A 9,706-nucleotide genomic window follows, 5' to 3' on the forward strand; every position below is an offset into this window, starting at 1 on the left:
TTATAATACAAGGAAAGTACACTGAACAGTTTCTGCAAATATCGTTACGTCGACCTTAGAGTCACAATTATTGAAAGTGGACTAAGTGGTATTTTTAGATTTTTTTTTAATTTTGTCTTTAATCAAAATTTATATGTACAATCATAATTTGAAGTTAAAGTGAATTCCTTATTTTGTTTCCAACACGAACGGTATTTTAAGCGTATAGGGTCTGTGACGTGTTTTCAATAACTACGTGGGTTTAAGTATGTAGTATCTTATTTATTGTGTAATTCTGTTAAAAATTATGTTAATATGCAATCTTCCAATTTTAAGTAACAGTAAAAGTTCCAACTAGTTTGGAAACGTCAGAAGTTAAACGTAAATGTAAAAATATATATATTTATAAAAATATGGGATGTAAGTTCATTCTATCTGATCACTTGAATCCACTACAACTAGAAAAATAAATGCTTTTTTTAGTACCTACTTCGATACAACAAGAACAAATGTTTCTAACCACATGATCATCTGAAACGTTACGATGCACTATCATGTTATAGTGAAAGGTTCAAGTACTTATTACAGTAATTAGTTCGGTTACTATATCTTGCAAACAAGATTAAATACTTCTTCTATGAATGAGACTTTTAAATAAATGACTTAGAGTAACAAAATGTTTATTACTTGTTTCTTACTCATTGTTAGAGTGGAATTGAAGTATATAAAGTAAACCAACTAAAGTGCATGTATTAAACGTTTCATTTAAAATTCACAAACAATAGAATAACTTGTTTTCTTTCATCAGTGAAAAATAAATTTATCTTGTTGTCTGTACAGCTATCCTTATATAGTTTTCATTTAGAGGTATGCACAGCTGAAAGTATGTTCAGTAGCTACATCGAGGTCATCTCAATACAATTGTTTGTTTGCTTGTGATTAAACACAAAGCTACACAATGAGCTAACTATCTGTGCTCTTTTCACCACGGATATCGATTCCTGGTTTCTAGCGTTGTAGGTTGCAGGCATACTGAAGTTTCTCTATTTCACCATATTGACTCTAGATCTGCCGACCTAGTAACGTACACGTTTGAGGGCTTTCCTGGTACTTTAGTCCTTTTCCGCTCCTCTCGAGAGATTTTCAGCTGATATGATATTCATACTTGTGTGTGGCGGTATAGTCTCCATATTCATTCATGTGTGATCTTTTTCATAGCATCCAGTAGTTCATTTAAACCATAGAAACTATTCAGTGATATCAGGCGTTTCTTTACTTACATGTGATCGTATCTAAAATGTATACTATCCTATGCCCGCGGAATTCTCTGCTCCGCTGGTAACTACTCTTTTGGTGTTTGTTGAAGCGATTTCAGCCAACATGTAATGTTATTGGTTTTGACTGGCTTTAGGCAATCTGCTCTTGTTTAGTGTGGTGTCGAAATCTTTGGCGTCAGCTGAGCATCCCAACTATAAATCAGACATAACAGGAGTAGCAGAGTGCAAGTGCTGAAATCTTAATGGTTGTTCGTACAGTCTCAATTTTGTGCTGGAGAAATTCATAATAATGTTGTTCTGGGAGTTAACTCTGACTTTGATTTTTTGGCTTGTATTTTGTAGGTTAGAATGTGGTTGAGAATCACTTCCAGGTACAATGAATGTGAGTAAAAGTGCATTTGTACATTGTTCCATTCGAAGTTCAGCTGTCTTTTTACTTCCTGATCTTGAAGGTAGAAGAAGCAGACCTGCATCAGTGTTAGCGCTGGGATATAGTTCATTGTGCATCCAGGTAGATCGTGTCCTCTTATGGCAGTCCAGCATAGTTGCACAAATAAATCGAAGTTGTTAGATGTTGGTTTGATAGTTTCTATTACAAAATCAAGGTTCATGGAGATCTTCATCCCATTTTGCCTTTTTAAAGTTCAAACATTAGAATGGTACAGTCTTTAGTACTACAGCAGACCTAATCTGAATGGCAATAGTTTGGTATTACGGGTGTAGAATTGGGCTAAGGTTTCCCTTGAAACATAATCTTGAATTGTTGTTACTGGTAAAATTATCTTCGTGTTATAACCTTGCTCCATTTACCTGCTATTAAAGGAAGATGGTAGCATGGATCACAAATCAAGCTTAAGTGGTTTTCCTTGGCCCATGTTTCCACGAGCTTGCAATCTTTGTTTTCGTGTAACCTCAAGTGACACTATGTTTGTTGAAATTTCCAGTCATTACATGAGTTTTGCTCTTATTATACGCCATTGGTTTTGAAATTCAGGTGTTTTGTTTGTACGTGGACGTGACTGTAGTACAGTCGATGTTTACTCTCAAAATTTTTATATTATTAATATCCTTGTGGAAGTTGAATGAATTATGAAGTTTGGTCTGACGAAAATTGTTATACCAAACTGTTCGTAAAACTTTCAATAACTAACTTTATTGCCGAGATCTATTGTCGTTGCTTTATGGGTCCTCAATCTGTATTTTGTGGACAGAGAATATAACAATGTAGCAGCTCTGAACTTGAGATATCTCGGTAATAATGTCTTTTTTGGTCTAAGACAGAGGTGGCCAACTTATTTTTCATTGTGGCCACAATTGAGACTAATGAAAACAAATTAGTTTAATCAAAATAATTGCATTTCAACTAACCTTCAGTGTAAAAATTGGTAAGTGTTTTCATCAACAAGTTTCACGAAATTAAGCTTAATATATATGTTCAATGAGGATCTTAGCTCTGCCTCTAAATTTATGTCAGTAAGCTGAGATCTGTATCTAGACTTGAGAAACTCTAGCATACAAAATATTGACTCACATATCCATGTGGATCCAAACATGGAAAATAATTTTGAAATTGTTATCTCTAAAGTTAAAAGACTCTCTCGTATCAGAATAGTGAGCCACATCTCTCTGATAGAATATTTTTGATTACCTTTTATGTGTTCTACGCTTTGCACGGTCTTCAAGTCCACACTTATACAAAGACAAAAAAGATGTAATCTCCTTACTGAAATTTGTTAAGTAAAATTGAAATTGATCATGCAGAAATTCAAATATCAACTTCATTTTTTTTTAAATTCGGAGAAACGTGATTCCAATTCTTTAAATTGATTTTTGGTCCAATATACATAGAGATCATCTTTAGCATCACAGAAATCATAGTCCTTACTTTCTAGAAAACTATTCAGCTTTGCAAAATGTGTCAAATCATTCTTTTGTAATTGTTTTGCAAGGAGGTTTAGCTTTAACTGAAATTCATGAATAGACTGTGATTGCTCACTTATTATTTTACCTCTTCCCTAAAGTTTCGTATTAAAATTATTCAAGCATGTGATCATTTCGCACAGAAAGTGCAAATCACACCGCCATGACAAAGTTTCAATTTCAAAAAATTTTTAATTTTACCATTTTCAAGATAATCGTTTATATGAGGAAATACGGAAGTAAATCGTTCGAAGACTTTTACTTTGCAAAATCAGTAAGATCATCAAAAGCACAGTCATTGCTTTCTTCAAAGACTCAACAAACTGTCGACGAATGAGAAAGTTCCACTTGTACTATAATTCACAATTTTTACAACAATGTCCATTAAATTTTTCAGTTCATCACTTTTTGACATCTGAGCACATAAATTTTCCTGATGCAAAATGCAATGGAAAGATGGCAGCGTGGATTTCACATTATTTTTAATTAAATGCTGCTTAAAGAGAAAAACAAATCCTAATTACGCCCAAGGCATGGCGACAGCAGCGTATGTTGTGAAAGAAACCAGTATTTTAAAATTCAAATTGAATTTTTTGACATTTCAAGAACATTTTCAAAGATGCTTTTCCACATGTTCGATCTCGTAATCTACAACGGTCAAACGTTTCTTCCCTCACTCGAAGATCTGAAGTTACATATCAAACCCAAAATATCAACTGTACAGTGTCACTAATATCTGTTGGCTCATCTAGTGCTAAAGAAAAATACGAACAGTCCTTTTGTCTTTTAAGCAACTGATTTTCTATGTCTTTCACTAACTCGAACATTCTGCGGACAAATGTTCTTCGACTTAATTGTAAATTATTTACTTTTTGAAGAATATCATCTTTTATTTTTGAATCATAATTCTCCAACAGAGTTTCAGTGACCACAATCAATATTTATTTTACTAGTTCAGCATCAGAAAATGATTTATTTTTGAGCTAGAATCCAAGCTATTTTATAGCTAGCTAACGTAACTAGTTCTATCGATTATAACAACTTTTTAGGCCTCCCTTTTATTCATGAAGTTGTTCTTTTAGACGGCTCGAATTGCTGGTCGAAATGGTATTTTACCTATCTTCTCAATAGTTTGGTTTGGTTTCTTATGAATTTCACCCCAAGCTACAGAGAATTATCTGCGCTAGCCATAACTAATTTAGTAGTAGTAAGACCAGAAGAAAAACAGCTAGTCATCACCACCCATGGCCAACTCTTGGGCTACCATTTTACCAACGAATAGTTGGATTGACTGTAACATTATAGTGCCCCCACGGCTGAAAGGGTGAACATGTTTGGTGTGACGGACATTCGAACCCACGACCCTCGGATTAAGAGTCGAGTGCGTTAACCACCTGGCCATGCCGGGCCAAAAGAGAAGAAGAATAACTGATTTCATCAAAAATAATTTTGAAGTAATTAGATTTGTCTGCATGGACTTTGAAAAATGTAGAAGTTTATTGGAAGTGAGCCTAAATACGAAAAAGTAGCAAACGATTTTAGAAGTAGATACAACCCAGCTAAGTCAACTAAACGTAAGTGAACTTTGCTGGGATAGTTTGGGTACAGTAACAGTGAAAAGTAGTTCGACTTATCAGCTGAAATTCTACAGTAAGCGAATTGGCCTAAGTGGAATTTTGACAGGAAAATAGAATTATATAATGTTTATGATTTGCTTATGATCGTCTGTGGCAAAAGTGGCCAAACTGCGGCTCTTTGACATATAATGTGTAGTTTGCAGAAATATGTTGGCTGAGCTTGTTTTTGCATCACAATTAATATAAAACGTAAATAAAAAATTTTCAAGTTTTATAATTGTTTACCGGGTATAAACACTGGATTAAAACGTAAGTTTAATGTTCATAGTGAGTAAATATATTTAAGAATTTAAATCCTAATTTTAGTGATAGAATTGAATCAAGGATTAAAGAAACTTCGAATCAGCAAAGATTACATACAGAGGAATTGTGCTGGAGAATCAGTAATTGTACAAGCCAGTGTTGACAAAGTTAGTTTTAGTGGGCGTGGCTTGTGATTGCGTGATTTGGTGTGTTGGCTGCGTTGCGGAAAGTGAAATTAGCGGAGTTTTAGTGTAATACTGGAGGCTGTAGAGTTTTATTGCGTTGCGCGTGTTGGAGCTTATTGTTTCATTTCACTTTAATTTTTTTTAGAAATGTCTGTGAAACTTTTGTGAAGGAAGATGGCGTCATCAAATTGTAAGAAGCGAATGTATGAAGATGAAAACAGGAATTTTAAGCCAGAGTGGGAGGAAGATTTTGCATTCCTCTTTCAAGAAGGTAAACCTTTATGTCTTATATGCTACGCGTTACTCAATCATTACAAAGCCAGTAACTTGAAATACCACTATGAAATAAATCACAAAAACTTTTCGTCTGATTATCCACCTAAATCAGAATTACGGAAAAACAAGTTAACTGTGTTAAAATCATGACTAAATAGCCAGCAGACACTGTTGATAACGTTCGCAAAGGAAGTTGATACAACGACTGAAGTTAGTTTCGTTACATCATGGAATATTCCTCGTGCTAAACGCCCATATTTTGATGGTGAATTTGTTAAGAAGAATGTAGCTGAAGTTGTTGCAGTGCTAGATCTAAATAACACAAAACTTCAGTGACTAATAGCACAAACACCAGCTTCACGTCACACTACAGAGAGACGTATCTCCCAGATCAGTGCTGATGTTGCAGGCAAAATGTAAAACAAATGAATTCCCTTGCATTCAACTTAGCCCTTGATATACAAGACAACCAATAACTGGCGGTAGTTGTTCGTTATGTTTCCTCTGATGTAGCTGTGAAAGAAGAGATGTTGGATTTAGTAGCAGTAAAAGAAACAACTCGTGGTGTTGGTATTAAAAATGCGCTTGACAGAGCCTTAACAAATGCTGATATTCCACTGGATAAACACGTCAGTGTTGCAACAGATGGAGCACCTTCAATGGTGGGGAAAAATGCAGGATTAATTGCACTTATGAAAAGTAATCCCTGTTTTACAGGGTTTCTTCCTATTCATTTCATTATTCTTCATGAACACCTGGCAGCCAGATACTTCAATTATGAAGATGTTATGGAATTGGTTCTTGAAATTGTCACTTTCATATGTTTAAATGGGAAGACCCACCAACAGTTAAAAAATGTTATTGAAGAGCTGAAGCTTGAAGATAAACACAGTGATGCCTCTTTTTACTGCATATATATGATATATATATATATGTGTGTGTGTGTGTACTTTGTGATTATTGAAAGTACTACAAATTAACAGTTTAAAAACTATACACATGAATAAATATTATTACGTACATCTATTTCTTAATATTTATGTAAAATCTATGTAACAGAATGTGCATATAATAATAAAAACGTGTGTGTAATATTTGTTCATGTCTTGCGGCTCTCAAACATCTGAAGTTTATTGTATGTGGCTCTTACGTTAAGCAACTTTAGCCACCCCGGTCTATGCTATAAACATTTTGTTGTACATGCGTTTAAGTATTTCTTAATATATACATTATTTTGAAGACAATAGAAGTAACTGCTGTTTGTTTAATTTTCCATATTTACCCACAAAAAGTAGCAAACACCTACTGTAGAACAATCGTTAGCCCAGCAATAACACACAGTAGGTATTTTAACTCACTACATGTGACATAAAAAGTACGTTTTCTGACATTCTTCATATATGTTATTTTTTCTCGATATAATTGTAGTGAATTGCACCACAGCTGCTTCATTCCCACGCTCACCTGTTCTGCACAACACCCTCATGTGCTCGGTTTGCTAAAACATTCGAAAAGTCTTTCATTTGGTTACTTCGCCTCGTTCAGCAGACAATCCAAAACAAAATCCCATCTTCTTCTCTCACCACACACGCGATATAATAAAATTCTAGAAAACTTTGTATTTTAAATATTTTAAACTTTTATTCTAAAAACATAAATTCTTTCGCATTGTTGGAAAATTATTTTAATTGCTAACTGTCCTCAGTTCAAGTAACGTCTGAAAGTGTGAAAGTCATACAAACAATGGTACATTTATGGAAATAAATTACAATTTCACGAAGGAAAACATAACACACAAAGTAAAGATAGCTTACTATCACTGTGTTTGGTGTAAAATGAGGAACGTAGAAAAACATTGGGCTTCACATGTATGTTGTACAGTTTGCGCATCTGGCTTGATATAGTGGCTGAATAAAAAGAATAAAAAGTAAGTATGTCATTTGCAACTCCTGTGATATGGTGTGAGCCCAAAGATCATCTAACAGATTGTTATTTTTGCATGACTAATGTTTCTGGATATTTAGACACAACTAAACAATATATTAAATATCCAAATATTGCATCTGCAACTAAACCAGTAGATAATGGGGACGGTACTCAAGTGTCATATTCAGCAGCAAACTAAAAAACAGAAGAGTTATCCTGCAAAGAAGAGAATGAATCATATTCATCCTCTTTATCAAGTAATTCTATTCTTGCGACACCTCATTATAAACTACATCACACAAAAGGAGCTAAATAATCTAATTTATGACTTGTCTCTATCGAAGCATTATAGGAAACGTCTCTCTCTCTAAACTAAACCACTGTCAAGTTCGTTTCATTTCATACTACATATGCTATATATAGTTTAATGTATAACCTACAATGCACAAAACAATTAAAGGATAATTAAAATCAGTAAAGTTATCGCTCTAACAAGAGAAACCCACTTTTTTAAAATGATGTTTTTTCTCTTAATTATTGTGAAAATCAATCATCTTGTGTAATTTTAAATGTAAATAATTTCTCACTCAGCCTATGATGTATAAGCGATTTCAGTATATCTAACTTTCAACGGAATGACATTCTTTTAAATATTATCAATTGCTTATAAAAATGTTAAAAATTGGCTACAATTACCTCGAAGTACGATTAATAGAATGTACAACATCATTCAAAGTCAAGGTGTAGTTGCTCGGGCATCAAGACGAGTGGACGACCATTGTCATAATTGTCTAGTACCTGTTCAAAGACTAGTTCAGGTATCCACAGTAACAATTAAACGGCCTATCAGTATACAGATAGTAAGAAACAGTATACATTCTGGACGCCCTCAAAATCCATTACCCTCACAGAAGATAGATGTAAATTCCATTAAAAGAAATGTAGGAATAGACCAAATCTAATTTTAATAAAGTAACGTGTTGCGTACGGTGCGAGTAGATTTATGGTGTAGTGGAGGTATCGACTTCTAAGTGATACCATTAATGACACACATAAGGAAACCAAGTCCTAAAATTCTTTTATTTATTATATGTTGGTTCACCTATCCCATATTTCAGCCTAATGGATTATAACTTCATCCTTTCGGGATTTGCCAAACTAAGTGATCTACTGCCTTAACGGCTTTCAGGCTAAACGAAAGTAACGAGATAGTCTTCAAAGATGGGTAAGGTGACTTCAGACGATAAAAAACCGCTTGTTCAGAGAAATGTTCGAGGAAATACCAGAACCTTACTCTGATTTAAGACTGCAACATTGATACTAGGCAACCTTCGCATTTTGTGATTACCATACTCCGTATTGAGGTGAAATGTCATTAACTGTAAGGACAAAGAGCCACCCTTACTAAATCCTTATTTAAGAATGCAGTCTGAATCAATAATCTTTTGTATTTCAAATCATATAACGAATAATCAGATATTTTATTTGCCAAAAATAAAGTTAATAATTTAAAGATTGATTAAGATTATTTTATAGCAGTGGCCTTACTTTCTTAAAGACAACATATTATAAATTCTGATTATCATTTCATTATTTTATGCTATGTGTGTTATATATCTTTAAAAGTGCACTTAATGCCTATTAATTTAATAAAACTTCAATAGTACTCCGCCAAACATGCCCGCCCTTTCAGCCGTGGGAGCGTTATAATGTGACGGTCAATCCCACTATTCGTTGGTAAAAGAGTAGCCCAAGAGTTGGCGGTGGGTGGTGATAACTAGCTGCCTTCCCTCTAGTCTTACACTGCCAAATTAAGGACGGCTAGCACAGAGAGCCCTCGAGTAGCTTTGTGTGAAATTCAAACAAACAAAAAAAGTCGTTATGTTATCTTTAGAAACGTACATTCCTGAAATAAAATAATATTCAGAAAAAATCACGTTTTAGATGACGTTCCTACGAGCGACAAAGTATAGAAAACAAAGTAAGAATGGTGTTGTTTCTGACTGATTTCAGTTCTTATAAAAGGTTTATAATTTTTACGCACTGATAATCACGTGAGCAAGAATAGAATTTTCTCTCAAAGAATTGTTTTTTATTGTTCTTAATGTTGCTTGATGATTATTATCTTACTAAAATAAGAATATAAAGTTATTTTGCCAGGAGAAATCTTATGTTGAACACAACCTAAAATAAGAAAAAATATTATAATATATTGTTTCGTTTTACATAAGTCACCGGGTAGTATTTTCCATTTATTCGTTTA

Source organism: Tachypleus tridentatus, chromosome 9 (genome assembly GCF_004210375.1).
Source record: "Tachypleus tridentatus isolate NWPU-2018 chromosome 9, ASM421037v1, whole genome shotgun sequence".
NCBI classification, from domain to species: Eukaryota; Metazoa; Arthropoda; class Merostomata; order Xiphosura; family Limulidae; genus Tachypleus; species Tachypleus tridentatus.